Here is a 19045-nt window from a genome sequence, read left to right as displayed (position 1 = left end):
AGCACACAGGCGAGTGTTCCCAGGTATTTTTCAGGTGTAACCCATGTGTTTCCAGATGTTACCAGTAATAAGCCCTGGTTAGGGATCACTGTGGAGCATCATTCAGAATGCTGGTGGTGAGCTGCATGATGTTCCTATTCTCCCCCTGGACTTCTGTTCACCAAAGCCACCACATTTATTTCTTATATTCCTAAACCTGTTGTGACATCACACAAACAGAAAGTGTCCTCCTTGTTCAACTTCCACTTCCAACGTTGGGGAACCATGGCATTTGCATTGGTTCAGGTAGCCTGAATTGTTGTCACAAATGGAGCTTGACATGTACAATTGTTCAAAACATGCATACTTGCTTTTTTGCCCATGGAGCACTTTAAGGCACAATTCCCGGCAGGGTGCTGTCTTCCTCCATGCGGGCAGACAGCATCCTGGCATCTCTCCTCTTGTGGCCCCACCAGTCTCTACAGCTGTGGTGCCACCCACATCTTGCTAATAAGAACATGGGGGTGCCACCCCCTACCACCTGCAAGCCTTGGCCCACAGTGGCACAGAAGTTTGCTGATTACATTCCATTCATGACAACATGGCCACCCCTAGGTAGAAGAAAGGCAGTGAAATTTAACCTGGCTGTGCACAGATGTTCCACATGAAAATGCATTTTGATAGGAGAAAATGCCACTTTGATGGGATAAAAGAAAGCAAACACATCTATTTTGTCAAACATTCAAGAAGACTTCATGTGTCTTTAATGGAATAGTAGTTATCATGGAAACCATCTCCCGTAAGGATAAAAGGAGGCTTGGGGTAAAAGTTAAAGTTATGGCGTTCATCTTTTCTGCTATCTTCTATAAAGCAAAAAGGTAGTTAAGGTTAGGGCTGGGGCTTGTGGAGCTGTCTTGACTGTTGTCTTCCTTAAGGAAAAAAGAGGGCAAGAGCACAGAGAGCATCTTTCCTCTTTCTTTCCCTGGGTGGGGCAGCTTTTAGAAGTCTCAGCAACTCCTCCATTCCGTGGCAGAAAGAAGCCATTATCTTCTGATTGCAGGGATAACTTTTTCCTAATGAAAAAGAGGCATTTGAAAAATGGCTCTTTGACATTACTCAGACTTTTTAAATAATACATTCCTCTAATAAGTCCAGGGCATGCTATTCTCACTAATGGTTGATAGATTCTGGGCTCAACCAAAATGTCCTCAGCAAGATGCTGTTCAAATCCCAACTATTTTACAGATAACATAGGTGTGGGCTGATTTTTAAACCAGATTCACATTGTTTTACTGCACAACTGATTGACAATTTCATATTAACAATAAAGACTGGAAATTATTGAAATATGTTCAATTAGGAGGCCTAGACAACTCTACTATATAATCCCAACAAATATGTTACCATTGTGAGAACTGTAAAGTTTTACAGAACTACTGTTATTTTGATGAATATTAATATATATGAAAAAATAACCAGGTATGAAGGCTCATGCCTGTTATCCCAATGGCTTTGGGAGGCTTAGGCATGAGGATTGCTTGAGGCCAGGACTTGAGACCACCCTAGGCAACATAGCAAGACCTCATCTCTATGAAAAATAAAAATTAGCTTGGGATGGTGGTTTGTGCTTTTAGTTCTATTTTGCTGGGAGGCTGAGGCAGGAGGATTCCCTGAGACTGGGATTTCAAGGCTGCAATGAGCTGTGATTGTACCACTGCACTCCAGCCTGGTGATAAGGCGAGACCTTATCCATAAAAAAAAAAAAAAAAAAAGAAAGAAAAAATTAGGGAGAGCGGCTTGTTATAAAATGAAAATATATGTAGTGTATATAATCCAAAAAGGGCCCTCAAGTTGTACTGAACAGGTTATTTATAATCAGTTTTTTTGACAAACATCTTGGAACCAAGGTGGAATATGTGATCTGTGAATGTGAGTGCATATACACAGTGTGTGTGTGTTGGCATACAATATAAAATAATCACTTATGGATTATATTCCTTTGAGGAATCAGCATAAATTGTCACTTTGATAGGAGAAAACCAATATATGTATTTTGTCAAACATTCAAGCAAAAGCTTGATGGGGAAAAAATGTAGAACTTCCTTTCAGATGCCTTGGAAATCAGACTTTGTGTCTTTAATGGAATATTTTAAAAAAATTCTTCTTTGACTTAGCCTCTCTCCCCCAAGGAGAACTATGAATGCTTTACCAGTTGTGAGTTCCTCAAATACACCCTGTTGGTGAAGCAGGGGGACTGTCCAGCTCCTGAGAAAGCCAGTGGATTTGTGGCTACCTGCGTTGAAAGCTGCGAAGTTGACAATGAGTGCTCTGGGATCAAGAAATGTTCTTTGAATGGGTGTGGACCCACCTACCAAGTACCCAAGACTCTGTACAAAGATAAGGGGCATTACTGGGGGTGTGAAGAGACATGCAGTGCCAGAGAAATCTGTGTGTGCCTAGGGAAGGGTGTCCATTGTAAGTGTGAAAAGTCCACAAAACATAAAATCTTAGGAAAATGTATTTTATATCATATACAGACATCTTAACATATTCATGGACCCATAAATATTAGCGATATTAACTCGACTTGGGGTAGAGCAAGTCATTCATATTAATTCTTTTTAATTTGACATACGCGATGGACAGCAACAATTCAGGAAGGTTTTTGTCTTTATTTGTCTTTTCTCCAGTCAGACTGATTCAAGTAAGCTCTACTGGGTACATTGGAGTAATAAATTGATTGAAATCCCTGGAAAATAGCCTGGGAGATGCACACTTGAAAAATGCACTATAAATATAATGGTGTTGTGCTTTTTCTGCTGATAGAATCCAAGAACCCTAGTGTCATTGTACAGATCTTAAATATTTTGATTAGTACCTTGAGGTTCTAGACAATGGAGTTCAATTTATCAAACAGTTTAGCAGATGCAATAGTTTATATTCAAAAGCCATTTCTAGAGCACTTAGCTCCTTAATATCAAGTGCTACTTGTCATTTTCTGTAAGTGGGACTAAGCTCTTTTTTTTTTTTTTTTCTCCCGAGATGGAGTCTCACTCTGTTGCCCAGGCTGGAGTGCAGTGGCACGATCTGGGCTGTCTGCAAGCTGCACCTCCCAGGTTTAAGCGATTCTCCTGCCTCAGCCTCCTGAGTAGCTGGGACTACAGGCACCCACCACCACGCCTGGCTAATTTTTTGTTTTTTTAGTGGACATGGGGTTTCACTGTGTTAGCCAGGATGGTCTCGATCCCCTGACCTCATGATCCACCCTCCTTGGCCTCCTAAAGTGCTGGGATTACAGGCATGAGCCACCGTGCCTGGCCTAACCTCTTTTTTTTTCTAGTTGAGACGGTGTCTTGCTGTGTCTCTCAGGCTAGAGTGCAGTCTGCAGTGGCACAGCCTCAGCCCACTGCAGCCTCCCCATCCCAGGTTCCAGAGATTCTCCTGCCTCAGCCTGCCAAGTAGCTGGGACTGCAGGCATGCCCCACCATACCCAGCTAAGTTTTTGTGTGTGTGTGTGTGTGTGTGTGTGTGTGTGTTTTGTTTTGTTTTTTTTTTTTTTAGTAGAGATGGATTTCACAATGTTAGCCAGGCTTGTCTTGAACTCCTGACCTCAAGTGATCTGCCCGCCTCAGCCTCCCGAAGTACTGGGATTACAGGTGTGAGCCACCACATCTGGCCAGGACTAAGGTCTTTTAAAAGCCAAGCTGATTCCATTGTATTATGTATAGTTTGAGATACAATCAAAATACACTATGACATATAACGTTTTGTTAATTTTTTGGGTCTCATAAAGAGTAATATAGAGCAGCAGTCCCCAGCCTCTTTGGCAACAGGGACTTGTTTCTTAGAAGACAATTTTACCTTGATGGGGGGAGGGGGCAGGGGATGGTTTGGGATGATTGAAACACATTACATTTATTGTCCATTTTATTTCTATTATTATTACCTTGTAATATGTAATAAAATAATTATACAACTCACCGTAATATAGAATCAGTGGGGGCCCTGAGCTTGTTTTCCTGCAACTAGATGGTCCTATCTGGGGGTGATGGGAGACCATGATAAATCATCAGGTATTAGATTCTCATAAAGAGTACACAACCTAGATCCCTCACATGTGCAGTTCACAATAGAGTTTCCGCTTCTGTAAGAATCTAAAGCTACTGATGATCTGACAGGAGGTTCATGTGGTAATGTGAGTGATGAGAAGAGGCTGTAAATATGGATGAAGCTTTGTTCACTCACCCACCACTCATCTCCTGCTATGTGGACTGGTTCCTAACAGACCACAGACTGTTAGACCACTACTCAGAGGCCCAGGGGCCGGGGACCCCTAATATAGAGTCAGTCAGCAGGCAGTATTCATTAAAGTACAGAGATTAATAGATACCTTTCCCTCTTTGTGTCTTTCACACACGTATGCCAAATCCATATTGTTTCTAAATACTGGTAGTCTTTTAAAAAATGTGTGTAAAACAGTATTCATCAATACCAGCTTTGAGTTATGTGCTGACTGCTTATTTTTGGAAGTCCGTGTTACTCTAACACTCATGCACATCTCTTAGAAGTTAGGTATTTATCCCATCTTCTTTTAGCTCTCACTTGGGAATATTCTTCTCTGAAATCCATGTAATTCATCCAGTGTTTTTTCTTTATTATTGGAAACATGCCATAAGTAGTGTGTCTCACATTCTAAATAATCGCTGCTTTTCTCTTCTTACCAAGTAATATTTCTTTAATAGTTTTAAAGTTTTATTGTGTTCATGCCTCTTTCTTTAAACTACAGCAAATCACTTTTGCAAAATTTAAAACCATCTAACTTCTAAAGCATCTCTCATTATGAAATCTTATTTGTCATTAAAGATTATGCTATGTATGAGTAGCATTCACCATAAAAATAGGATGCTTTTGGAATGGTCTTTTTAAAACCAGTTGTAAAACCTGTAGTGTTTTAAAGAGATAATATAAATTAAAATATGCATGTTTATAAAAGGATTGAAGAGTTAGTATGAATTTCAATTCTGCCTGTTTCACTTGAAAATAAAGGGAATACTGTAGAAAGGACCAGAATAAATGATTAAGTATAAAAAGACACTTTCAGTGTAAAACTACATTTAACAAAACTGGATGGACTTTTGTTAAAGTACTGAAGTCACTCTTCTACAACAAATTAGCTCTTAGATTTTTGTGGCGAGAGAGAGAGAGAGATAATCAATGGGAATCAGCTACAAATAGAATAAACAGACTGTTGACCTGACAATGACTTTTGCGTAATGAAGACCATCAAGTCAATAGATTGTTGTTTTGCCAAAAAGATATATATGTGCAGGTAGATATTTTTCTCTTGCTTTCTTCAGCAGCCCCTCAAGGAAGGCTGATTTTCATGTCCTAGGACCTTTGACAGTGGCTCTGAATACGTTAGTTTGTGTAAAACGAGGGCAAATAGAGCCCATAACAACTCCTTCACCATCTTAGCTAATGAGCCACTTGAAGTCCCTGTTGCCATTCCCAACCTGGAGTCCAGCTGCTTCTTCACTCTCAGAAGAGGAGAGGAGGTCAGATATCCCCAAGCCCCAGGGAATATGTCCATTCCAACCCATCGCTTGGCTTTGCGAGGAGAAAACCTGTGCGCAGTCATCGCAGAAACCAATCTTGCAATCTTAGGATACTCGTGATCACTGTCTTTCCTACTTCCAAGATGCCTTCTTATTGCTCCAAACAAACTAATGTGAAATAAGATTCCCCCACTCTCTCTGTCTCTGCTAGGTCTGTGTAATTGTTTTCCTTGGTAAGAGTGAGAGTCATGGTGTGTTGAGATTAACTAGTCCTGCTCTCTGTTCACAGCTGCTGAAACTGAGGTTGCAGGCTATGCCTAAGTGATTTTGGTAGTAGGCAGCAGAAATAGATTTAACATCTATCTGTTCTTACTTGGGCTAGCTCTCCTGTCATTTTTATTTTGAATCTATGGAGCCCTAATGAAAACATTCACTGAGCATCATTGCATTATTATATAATAGGCCAACTAAGGTCTGGTACAGTGGCTCACCCCTTTAATTCCAGCACTTTGTGAGGCTGAGGCAGTAGTTCAGGAGTAGCCTGAGCAAGCTGGCAAGACATTGCCATCTCTGCAAACATAATAAAATTAAACAGGCATGGTAGCATGTGCCTGTAGTCATAGCTACTTGGCAGGCTGAGATGGAAGGATCACCTGAGCACAGGAATTCGAGGTTACACTGAGCCATGATCATGCCACTGCACTCTAGTCTGGGCAACAGAGTGAGACCTTGTCCCAAAATATATCTATATCTATTACATATCTGTCTCTCTAATAGGCCAACTAAAAGATTTGTCAATATAGAATATTTTTAATCTAAAAAATTACTACTTTCTGAATCATTTTAGGCTAGTGAATAATGTGGGATTGTTTTACATTGTAGAGATGAAGTGTATAAAACTAGATACAGAGTGTGCTATATGGAGAACCAAATTCTATGGGACAGATTGAAAACCTGAAGTTCCTCGTTAGCTTCTCATTCATTAATTAACATGTATTAAAGTGTTGTTGAATAGTGCTGTTTGGAGATTCAAAATAACATTTTCTTAACATTTTCCCTGGTTTACATTTGTTTGTTTTTTTGAGATAGAGTCTTGCTCTGTCACCCAGACTGGAGTGCAATGGTGCAGTCTTGGCTCACTGCAACCTCTGCCTCCTGGGTTCAAGTGATTCTCTTGCCTTAGCCTTCTGAATAGCTGGGATTACAGGCACACACCACCACACGTGGCTAATTTTTTGTATTTTTAGTAGAGATGGGGTTCCACTATGTTGGCCAGGCTGGTCTCAAACTCCTGACCTTTTTATCTGCCCACCTCAGCCTCCCAAATTGCTGGGATTATAGGTGTGAGCCACCATGCCCACCCACCGGTTTACTTTTAAAAGGGGCTGCTATCACATACATGGAGAAGTATTGGCGCATTTCAGTTGAATACATGTTCATGGAGTGCCTACAATTTGCTGTCATCTGTAATTGGCATTGGGGTGCAAGTATACATGTGACACCAGCCTCCACATGGTCCAGTAGTTTATTACTGAGATTGTCATTAGCACAATACTCTTTAAGTGGGCAAATTGTTTTCCTAACCTTTAAATATATTGTCATTTACTGACCTCTGTACTGTGTTTACTTTTATTACTCATTGAATTAATATTTAAAAATATTTTTAAATTATAAAAACCCATACATACTTTCTGTTTAGTCTGCTGTAGTTTACAAAGGGTAAATGGAAAGTACTGATTTTATAGCTTCAGGAGCTTTATATACTGGTCTCTTGAGTTTTTAAAAGCAATGAGTGTCTTGAAATGATGATCAACAAAATTCCATATTATATATATGTGTGTGTATGTATGTGTGTGTGTGTATATAAACATATACATATTTTTTGAGACAGAGTCTCACTCTCATTGTGCAGGCTGGAGGGCAGTGGCACAATCTCAGCTTACTGCAACTTCAGCCTCCTAGGTTCAAGTGATTCTCCTGCCTCAGGCTCCCAAGTAGCTGGGATTATAGACATATACCATCACACCTGACTAATTTTTGTATTTTTAGTAGAGATGGGGTTTTGCCATGTTGGCCAGCCTGGTCTTGAACTCCTGATCTCAAGTAGTCCACCTGCCTTGGCTTCCCGGAGTTCTGGGATTACAGGCATGAGCCATTGCACCCAGCCTCCTATTATATTTGAGCACTGAGTTTGTGTTACGCTGTAAGAACCACGCTTGACCGATGGCTGGAAGTAAGTTAATCTTCATAGACTAGTGTTATAGTTTAAAATAAACAGCAGAGATCCTTTCTTTTACTTTTTAAATAAAATTATTAGCATCAAAATGAAGGGTTGGAAATATTAACACAATTGGAGATGCCTGCTGGTACTAGTTCTATGAAATGCAAACCTTCATATAGTTGTAGAAAGTTTAAAAGGCTTATCTTCTACAGGTAGAACACAAATGAGTGCATTTGGGGGCACTTCCTTTTTCCTTTCTATTTCTATTACTTTCTAAGTCTATTTTATGGCTTGGTGAGACAATCTTTCTTCTAGAGGGTGTGTGTTTTACTATTTTGCTGCCAAATCCCATGGCCTCCCTTGGCTTCTAACTGTGGCAAAAATGGTTTGGGCAGGGAGAGAGAAAAGTTAAAAAATTTTACAAATATAAAGATTGAGACTAATTTGTGGCTTGCAGTTATGTATATCTTCCTTTGATGTCAATCTGTTTATTTTCAAACAGACCTGATCATAGAGTTTATTTAATATTTCCACAAATAATCAATATGTAAAATATTTAAACTTCATTTGTATAAATAGATTCAGTTGTATAATGAATCCAATTGTATAAGTGGATTTATATAACTTCTCACCAATAAATTTTCGACAATTTTGAATTAAGTGGCCCAATACCTTAATGTGTTATAAATACAAATTCTAGGTTCTAATTATCTTTATAAGAGATATCAAGTGGTGATTAAATCACTGTAACAATGGATCTTGCTACATTTTAATATCATTTAGACCCATGATAAAAAATTAATAGTAATAGTAAAATCTCACAATGAGTATGCAACTGTGGATTGCTTATCCTAATTGATTTTTCTATTCATATATTTTCAGCATTTTTAAAAAGCATTGGCTTTCTGCTCTTGATTTCACAGAATTTTTTTTGCATTTTAAAGAAAAAAAAGTGGATGTTACATATTGCACGTGCCATATAATAATGTTTGTAAATTTTTCAACAGAATAGTTTAGATTTCAGATGACTAATTTGTCGAAAAATAATTTTAAAGAGAAAAATGCTAATCATTTACATAATAGAAAATATATTGAGAAGAGATCCAGTCTACACATCTGGTTATGCAGTTGGGATGCTGGTTCAGCCATTGAGTACTGTGTGTACCGGCAGTGAGGGCTGGAGGTCTTGAGAGGGGCTGAGCCTCATCTGCTCACAATTCTAGCAGAGTGCCAGAGCTACTTCCAATCAAAGGAGCCAACTGACCTTTTTGCAAAGCAGGTGGACCATTTCTTAACATGCGTATTTCAGGGTCATGCTTCATTGTAATTAAAGAGATTTTTAAATGAAGAAATTTGAACAGACATCACCCTTGTGCTCAATACATTTGTTTAAGGCTGTTGGTCCGTAAGTGCCATTCAAGATTAAAACCTTACTGCGAGGGGATTGGGCTGCTTGGGCTGGCTTCTGGTGAGTTAAGGTTTCTTCATAGGCTAGAGTATTTACTGTAGCTGTATTTACTCTAGAGGATTACACACGGGAAAGCCAAAGAGCAAAGTAAATTCGGAAGTCTCAGAGAATGTGCTCTATTAGTTTGAAGAACTGGTCATCTTTTTTTTTACTGTACACCAAAGAATCAAGGAAATAATGAAATGTTATCTGAGGCTACTCTCTCTCTTCTTATCCACATACCCCTTCTGTAGAACTATTTGTCTGGCATCTGCTGGCCAACCTTCAATGCAAGAATGATACTAAATGATCACTTTGTTAAGATTTGTTTTTCATCACTCTGAACAAATTTTGATGGCTTTTTTCTTGACACAAAATATAGAGAGCTACTTCTATTAAAACCAATAATCAATTAACTTTGGGATTTCTATCCTATCAGGAATTGATCTTTTATTTATTTTTGTAATGAGTTAGTCTATGGTCAATGCAATAAAAATGTTCTATCTTGTAAACATTTTGGCATTGCTTTATTTTCTGGTATTTATTTTTGTAAAAAGCAGAGCGAATGTACATGTGAGTAACAGGACCACGCTGGAAAAGAGATCTGAGTTGCTTGAAACAATGTATGATAAATACGGCAGTACAAAATAACTATGATAAATCTTCACCCTTCCCTTGGTGACTTTCAAGCAAAGTAGGGATTATCATTTTTGCAATGGTTAGCATAAATATTGCACTAGGCTCTTATTTCCACATATTCTTGGAGGAAGAGTAAGAAAGTGAGTTTTGCTATTTGTTCAGTAAAATATAGGCTGTTCATTGAACATTTGCTATTGCAGAAGTTTCTCTTCTGGGACATTGTGAGGTGTGGGAATGAAGGAGACATGGTTTTTGACCTATGGGGGCTATGGCTTAATGGGAAAACTGGCATCATTAAATGACTTTGCTGCAGCAAGAAGCAGTTAAATGCATGTCTTGACAGTTAGAGGTTCAGCATTGAAGTGGTCAAAAGAATAAAGCCTTTATTTCTGATTGAGAAATTTAGGGGATGTGTCACAGAGTGGTGGCATTTTTTCTGAGCCTGGAAATATTCAAGGTCTTTAGTTAGAAAGCAGAAGGCAAGACATTTCAGAGTGAAAAAAAATAAACACCACAAACAGCCCATGGTTTTATGAAGTACCTGGCAATGTGTTTCTAGGAAAGCTGGGTTTGTAGATAATATCTGTGACAAAAATTAAACAGATACTGGGAGGTAGACTGACAAATAAAATGCTAGCCAATCATGAAGATGGATGCCTTGAAGGGGATGTCAAGATGTTTCTCTTCATTCTGTAGAGAATAGGATACAATGAAAGAGTTTGGGAAACTGAAGGAGAGAACCTCACTTCTACTTTAGAAAAATAACCACAAAGTACCAATAAGGGGTCATTAGTAAAAGAGATTCAGGTGCAGGGAAATAGGTTGAAAGGCTGTTGTGAAGGTCGGAACAAGGAGGGGAGTAAAGTTGGGTGACCACCATGGCGACACAATGATTTGTGGATTCTTGAAAATGTATTATACAATAAAACAACTAAATGTTGTTAGCTTCAAGAATAAATCAAAAAGATTCTAAGATCCCTTAGCTATCCTAAAGAATAAAGTTGTCATAAAGATAGATATCCCAGTAGAAAAGACATATCTGGGACAGAAAAATTCAGCAGGCAGGTGGAAAAGATGGTCTGCAGCTTAGCCAGGGATTAGGGATAGATTGGAGAAACATTTGCTTAGCAGCAATATGCTAATCATCCAAGTCAAGGTACCCCCATTGCTATGATTATGCACTGAGAAGAAAAGTTTAGGATACAAGCTTGAAAGAAATGCATGTCATGGCAGAATAGGAGTCAAAGATTGACTTGGTGAAGTCCCAGATCCACCAAGAAAGCTGAGGATCTTAGAAGAAAAATATCCAAAGGATTTGCATATCTATCAAAACCATCTCTTTCTTCTGTCTCTCTGTGTGGCCTTTTCTATTATGAAATGTAGAAAGAAGCAGGTATTTCAGAGAGAAAACTGAGATCAGATCGTAGCCCCAGGCAACTTATTTAATCTTCCTTAGACTCAAATATCTCCCATTCAATAAGTAGATAATTAAGCTTTTACCCACTTCGCAAATTCACAGTAAGGATCAGGAGAGACAAATTTATTGTAAATTAAAGGTTGCTACTCAGCCATGACCCATCAGCAATAAAAAAGGAGAATGCAGTAAGCATGGTAAACATTTTCTCTAAAAAATATTTTTTGAAAATCAGCGACTTTGACCATATATAAATATGCTTTTTAAAAATTATTCAACTCCATCCATCTAAATCTTTGATGACTTTAAAATTTTTCTAAACCAGGCTTACCATGAATTAAGATCAAAATGAAAGAGGAGTTGAAATTCAGCCATGTCACCAGCATGTATCAAACATTATTTGCATTTTGTGTTTGCACATTTTCCAGTTTCTTCTGCGCTTAAACTTACAAAATAGAAGAAGAAATCAAGCATTGTTAACTAGCCTTTCAAATGAGTTTTCAGTGCTTTCAGCAAATGACCATTGTGGACAGAAAATGATATTAATGGTAATTGGTGTTCTTGTTGTTGATGGCATTCACCATCATGGTAACATAGATTCTATCTTATTCAGTTAGTTTTGCATAGTCTATTAGTATTACCAATTTCTTAACAAATTCCCTTTCGGAAATGTCTGCTATTTTGAACTGTGGTTCTTCGATATATCAGTTGCCAGACAACTTGCATGTACAGAAGGTGAGAAAGAAATCAGAATGATTAACTACTTTAAAATGAGACACCTGTGAGAAACTTTTGGAGCAGTGCACTCACTCATGCAAAATCCAAACATTATAAATTCATTATTTTCCATTAAGACTATGATGGAGTGCTTGAGCAGTCATTGCAGAATCTAAAAGACTTGAGCTTTGAAAATCACTCAGTAGATTTCACATGAAGAGATTTCACTTTGCAGCATTTTCTTTCCTTAAATGGAAAACTCCCTGAGAAAGAAGGAAGATCAAATCTGGAAACCACGTTATAATGACCTTAGAATGTATCAGTAGACACAGAGCATATTAAAAAATGGGAAAATGACTTGAAATGCTTTATAATGATCTCATAGTGTGAATTCCATGTTAACCTCAAGTGAAACAACCTTATAACATTATTTGTTCAGAAGAATGCACATGAAATGACTACTGTAGAGATTACCAAGGAATAAATCACTTGTTCAGAATCAGGAATCAGTTTATACTCTCTAAAAAAAAAAAAAAAAGTTAAAACAAAAAGGAGCAAATAGCTGAATGGAGTGTCAGAAGACTTCAGAAGTGAAACCCTGTATGAAGAGGCCACTTTTATGAAAGGAAATCTCAGTTGTCATTAGATCAGATTCATCTCTTCCAGATTTGTTCTTCCTCAGCTTATACTTTGAGTCACATGCAGATTGTTTTAATTGATATGATCCTGTTTCAGGTGTCCCCCTGAAGCCCAGAGAAGGGTTACGATTTATAGAACTGCCATCTGGACAGCTGGAGATAAGTGGTCCTCCAAATTCCATATTCCTATTGAGGCTGTGATGTTTGTGGTACAAAGAAGGTGGAATTATGGAATCCATCCTGGAGAAGACAATGTCACTCACTGGCAGACAGTGGTACAGGTAAAAGCTTCATATAGACTTTGATTTTCATCCTGGAGGTAGTGTCTGCTACATACCTCCGCACATAAAATTAACTTGCTATGCCTCAAAATAGCTTGACTACAGAAATTACTTACTCAGATAGGGAATAAACAATATAAAGGTCTGCTAAAGAGAGGATGAGGTTCACAGATACAAACGAATATGCTCAGAGGCTTAACCATTGGAATAATTTCTCCAAAATATACATAGAAGGTAGATAATTTTATAATCTGTTCACATGTATTTTCTCCAAGAACCACATTTCCCTCAGCCAAACTCAAAGCCAATTAGAGTAAGGGAAATGAAACTTTATGAGGACTAATTTGACATGTAATCATCTAAATGCCTTCTCTTCTGTTTCTCCTGCCTTTATTCCTTTATCCCACCCAGACTTAAGGAGCATGCGGTAAGATTTGTATTACAAAATTACTTATTGGGACATAGCCAGCAGCCCATAAACCTTCACCAGTGATTTCTTCTTTGTCTTAGTCAGCTTAAAAACTGATACACCATCTGCATGGCAACACTCCCAGAGTTTATCTTAACACTGCGTCTTTGTCTTCTGTCTTGTTGATGAGAAAAGCGAAATGTTCTTTATTTTCTTCATTTTACGAGCCGTTAAAAGCACAACCAGCTGCTACTTGCTGCCTCCCACCACATGCACACACACACACACAGACACACACACACACACAAGAAACCATACATGGATGTAAAAAGTAACAGATTCTGAATATGAAACTGTTCCATGCATTTAGACAATGAAAATGCCTTCCCACATTTATGTCTATAGGAAAAAATTGTCACCTTAAGTTGATTAGGTCATTTATATGGTTGTTAGTAAATGAAAAATAAATGTCATTATTTAGGTGTTTGCAAGAAGAATATTTTCTAAATAGCACTATCTCAAAGGGGTTAAGCACTAAAATAAAACAATGTAAAAACCCCAAAATAAGTAAGAAGTTTGATGTAAAACAACAACAACATTAAATTAGAAAAAAAAACTGGTCAAATCAATCCAGTAATTTTATTCTTTTTTTTTTTTTTTTTTTTTTTTTTTTTGAGACGGAGTCTGGCTCTGTCGCCCAGGCTGGAGTGCAGTGGCGCAATCTCAGCTCACTGCAAGCTCCGCCTCCCAGGTTCACGCCATTATCCTGCCTCAGCCTCCCGAGTAGCTGGGACTACAGGCGCCCGCCACCACGCCCGGCTAATTTTTTGTATTTTTAGTAGAGACGGGGTTTCACCATGTTAGCCAGGATGGTCTCGATCTCCTGACCTCGTGATCCGCCCGCCTCGGCCTCCCAAAGTGCTGGGATTACAGGCGTGAGCCACCGCGCCCGGCCCAGTAATTTTATTCTATACTTATTTTATAAAAAAACTTTGCTTCAATAAAACATAAAGCTACTCAGAATACAGCCTGAAATTCCATTTGATTTACATGCCATACTTTCCTAAATCATGGTACAGATTCATTTGAAATTTCTCCAAATTAGTTGAAGATTTATGAAAATAACTGAAAATAAGATAATCTCTTTTGTCTCCAAAAGATTTTTGGAAAGACAAAAGCTCTTTTATTGTTGTTGTTGTTATTATTTTATCCTGTTAATGCTACATGTAATACCTCCTTGTCTGCTAAACACTGTAGATACCATGCCGACTTTAAGCTTTTTAAATTCACAGCTGAAACTCTAAATGATGAAGTTGAAACTCTTTTCTCAAAGTCTGCCAAAGCAGGTAGAAAGTTACATGTAAGAGTTCATATTCTTCCTTTGTTCTCAGAAATGTTATTTTAGATATTGATGTAAACATGACAGTCGTTTTCATGTTTTTATAAGCTGAGGTTGTTATAACCTCAGTTATTATAAACAGAAGTGTAGGAATGTTTACATCCAATCCTGTTTCCCTAGTTTCATCCAAAGAGCAAGTTGAGTTCAGCACCTGGTGTAGATGAAGGCACAGACTGTAGGTGGTTATTTTTTGGAATTCAAGGCAAAGGTTTTCAAGATCCTACCAATGGAAATTAAACACGGAACATTGTTGAAAGCAGGTATATACTATGAAGACTATTAAAGTTATTTGATATCTTAAAATTGTAGCACTAGAGACAGCAAAACCTACTGATCTTCCCCAGTGTCTTTTTTCCCCTTCTGGGCATTTTATTGAACAAATACATGCTAACACATTTCACCCTTTATGATCAAGACTGGTTCTTCACAGACGTTACGTGATTTACTCAAAGGTTTTTTTAAACAGTGGCTCAGTTTATAATTTACTTCCAGAAATTGTTAGTGGTCTTTAAGCATGTGGGTTGTTATAGCTATTTTTATAATTATATTTGGCATGTGAGTTAAAATAATATTTTCTTTCTGTAACCTGGAGGTGATTTCATCTTCTTGTCTATAATGTAACAATGGCTACTCATAAATATTCTCTGTTGATTGAATCTCTCAAATGCTGTAATTAATCACCAGATTTACAAATAGCCCGAGCTCTTGTCATGAGATTTTGACTTCAAGAGATGTTTAATTCTTTTGGGTGAAATATAAGTGATTCCTTGATCCCTGATAGCTTTCTTCATAACTGGGCATGATAAGCAGCACTTATCAGAAGGAAAACAGGCTCAGCTGCACTGGCTGATAGGTTAGTGTATTTTTCTAAACAGATCCAACCAACATGTGAGAATAAAAAGTGACATGTTCCCTGTGCTCTGTGAAATGTCCCCTCAGACCACAGACAAGCGAGTTCAACTGACTGACATAAAACCCAACTGATGGTACCAGTTTCGAGTGGCTGCTGTGAATGTGCATGGAACTCGAGGCTTCACTGCCCCCAGCAAACACTTCCATTCTTCCAAAGGTCAGTCTTAAATACATACATACATGGAATATAGATTCACTGTCACCATGTTCATATTTATGAACCCTGTCTTAAGACTCAACAGGTGGCTTTGCTGTTTTAAAGAATGGGACCAGATGTGTTTGAAGGTACTGTGCACATTTATGGTTAAGGACAACTTGGAATTTTGCCTGCAGTATGTCACAGAAGATAACATAAGGGAGTTTTTTTTTTAAAAACTTTGAAGTGGCGGGGGGTTTTCATTATCAACATCTGTTGAGTTTTTGGTTAAAGATATTTTGCATTAAGCACTATTCAGTTGATTTTCAAAGAGAAAGACTGAATTTAAGCTATTCTAGACAAAATAGTCTTCCTTGAAATGATTGTTAAATTGAGAGCGAATTTGACTCCTCCCTTTGCTTCATAACACTTAGAATTTAAACCCCTCCCGAGTAATTTAATCATTGCTATAATTTTTTTCAGTTCTGACTGCAATGATATTTTAAAATCTCTGTGGAAACAAATGAACAGTGTGTTACATTTGCAGTTAATCTGTGACAGTTGAAGCAGGTTTATTTTCTAGTTGTGTCCATATGGCTGTGTACCTTCCAAATTTAGACATCTGCTTGACTAATTTCTAAGGATCTGGTTTCACAAATATAGATTAGTTATCTTGTTCTCCCACTAATCACAAGTTATCTTCTTATGCAGAAACTAAATTTGTTTTATTTTACATAAATTTATTGATGGTGACATTAATAAATAATGTAACCGTTTACATTTAAAAGCCTTTAAAAATGTTGGGGGGGGGGGGGCTTCTTTTTCTTTTCCTCCTAAGGAGGCAGATTCATGAACCAAGCAAACTTTAAAGTGAAATTGTGAATGAAGACATCAAACCCTGTCTTAAGACTCTGTCTCCAACTGATCTGAAAATTTAATGAGGCATGTGAAGTAATTAATTGTGGGTTAGTAGGCAGTAATCAATAAAAAGTTTCAGAATGCATCACCTTAAGTTTTATGGTTCAAATGTGATCCAGACATGTTGTGGTCAAAATGCGTTACCATCTGTTCAGTTGCCTGCAGGGTTTGGGCTGGTGCTCTATGAACAAGACTGCAAATTCAGACATCAGATGGAAGCTGTTCCCAGCCTCTAGAGACAGATGCTGTAATAATTTCCTGTAAGAGTTGTGGTGGCACCTCTTGTCTAATGAAGGTGAGCAGGTGGTTTTGCTCCCATGATTCATTATACAGCCTTGCTATTCTCATGATCTGGGCAGAGATCTTTTGGCAGGGCCAGGATCTGGGGGAGAGTAGGAAGGTCAAGCTGTTCTGACACTTTCTGGTATATCGGAGCAACTTAATAATCTAGAATGGGAACTGTATCTCCCAAATTTAAGTGGACTTTTATTTAAGGAAAATGCAACTATTGCAGTTATCATTAAAATGTTGTTCTGTCACTGTTACAAATACACCTAAAATTCACACTTCCATGTATCTCATTGTGAGGAACATTCCAAGCTTTAGTTCTTCAAATCTTACAAACCAAAAAATGTCTGCACAGAATTAATGGAAGATTCCATTATATTTTAAATATAGAAAATCCCAGAATGACAGGTTTAACATATCAGACAAAAGGTGGTAGACATTCCCTTTATGATCTCTAAAGCCAACTTAACCACTAACAAGGTGGGGCCACATCTGTTTCTCATTTTTACCAAATGTCGAAAGATCCTTACTGGGAAAAATGCTTTAAATAACTTTATTGAAATATAATTTTTATGTCATAAAATTCACTTATCTTCTGTTGCAGGAAGTCAGGGACCCCAAATGGAGGGACCGGCTGAAGCCATGGCAGAAGAAAGAAGGTGGATTGTGAAGATTTTATAGACATTTATTAGTTCTCCAAATTAATACTTTTGTAATTTCTTATGCCTGTCTTTATTGCAATCTCTAAACATAAATTGTAAAGATTTCATGGACACTTATCACTTCCCCAATCAATACCCTTGTGATTTCCTGTGCCTGTCTTTACTTTAATCTCTTAATCCTGTCAGCTGAGGAGGATGTATGTTTCCTCAGGACTATGTGATAATTGCATTAACTGCACAAATTGTACAGCATGTGTGTTTGAGCAATATGAAATGTGGGCACCTTGAAAAAAGAACAGGATAACAGCAATTTGTTCAGGGAATAAGAGAGATAACCTTAAACTCTGACTGCCGGTGAGCCGGGCAGAACAGAGCCATATTTCTCTTCTTTCAAAAGCAAATGGGAGAAATATCGCTGAATTCTTTTTCTCAGCATGGAACCCCTGAGAAAGAGAATGTGCACCTAGGGATAGGTCTCTGAACTGGCTCCCCCAGGGCATACCTGTCTCTTATGGTCGAGATTGCAGAGGTGAAATAAACTCCAGTCTCCCATAGCGCTCCCAGTCTTATTAGGAAGAGGAATTTCCCGCCTAATAAACTTTGGTCAGACTGGTTGATCTCAAAACCCTGTCTCTTGATAAGATGTTATCAATGACAATGGTGCCAAAACTTCATTAGCAATTTTAATTTTGCCTCAGTCCTGAGGCCCTGTGATCTCGCCCAGCCTCCACTTGCCTTGTGATACCCTATTACCCTGTTAAGTACTTGGTGTCTGTCACCCACACCTATTTGTACACTCCCTCCCCTTTTGAAACTCTCTAATAAAAACTTGCTGGTTTTACGTGTGATGTCTCCCCCGGACGCCCAGCTTTAAAATTTCTCTCTTTTGTACTCTGTCTCTTGATTTCTCAAGCCAGCTGACGCTTAGGAAAATAGAAAAGAACCTACGCGATTATCGGGGCAGGTCCCCCGATAATCTTCAAATGTACAGTTCAGTGACTTTTAGTATTTACTGACTTGTGCAACCATCACCATCATCTAATTTCTGTTTTTTCTATTTCTTTTTTTTTTTTTTTTTTTTTTGAGACGGAGTCTCGCTCTGTCCTCCAGGCTGGAGTGCAGTGTCGCGATCTCAGCTCACTGCAAGCTCCACCTCCTGGGTTTACGCTATTCTCCTGCCTCAGCCACCTCAGTAGCTGGGACTACAGGCGCCCACCACCACGGCTGGCTAATTTTTTGTATTTTTAGTAGGGATGGGGTTGTACTGTGTTAGCCAGGGTGGTCTTGATCTTCTGACCTCGTGTCCGCCCGCCTCGGCCACCATCATCTAGTTTTAGAATGAGTCCATCACCCCAATAATGCCCTTTATACCTTACTGGGAAAATTTAAAGTTAGAAATAAAGTTAATTTTGTGTCTTTAGCTTCCTTTA

At 38.2% G+C, this 19045-nt stretch overlaps 1 pseudogene; it reads left to right on the top strand.

Moving 5' to 3' along the window:
• The first annotated feature begins 264 nt into the window (after nucleotides 1-264).
• Nucleotides 265-19045, top strand: part of LOC129530334 (anosmin-1-like) — a 78617-nt pseudogene continuing 59836 nt past the window's right edge.

This window comes from Gorilla gorilla, chromosome Y, assembly GCF_029281585.2.
Source record: "Gorilla gorilla gorilla isolate KB3781 chromosome Y, NHGRI_mGorGor1-v2.1_pri, whole genome shotgun sequence".
Lineage (NCBI taxonomy): Eukaryota > Metazoa > Chordata > Mammalia > Primates > Hominidae > Gorilla > Gorilla gorilla.
The sequence above is the reverse complement of the archived record's forward strand: the minus strand, read 5'-3'. Positions and strand labels throughout refer to the sequence as shown.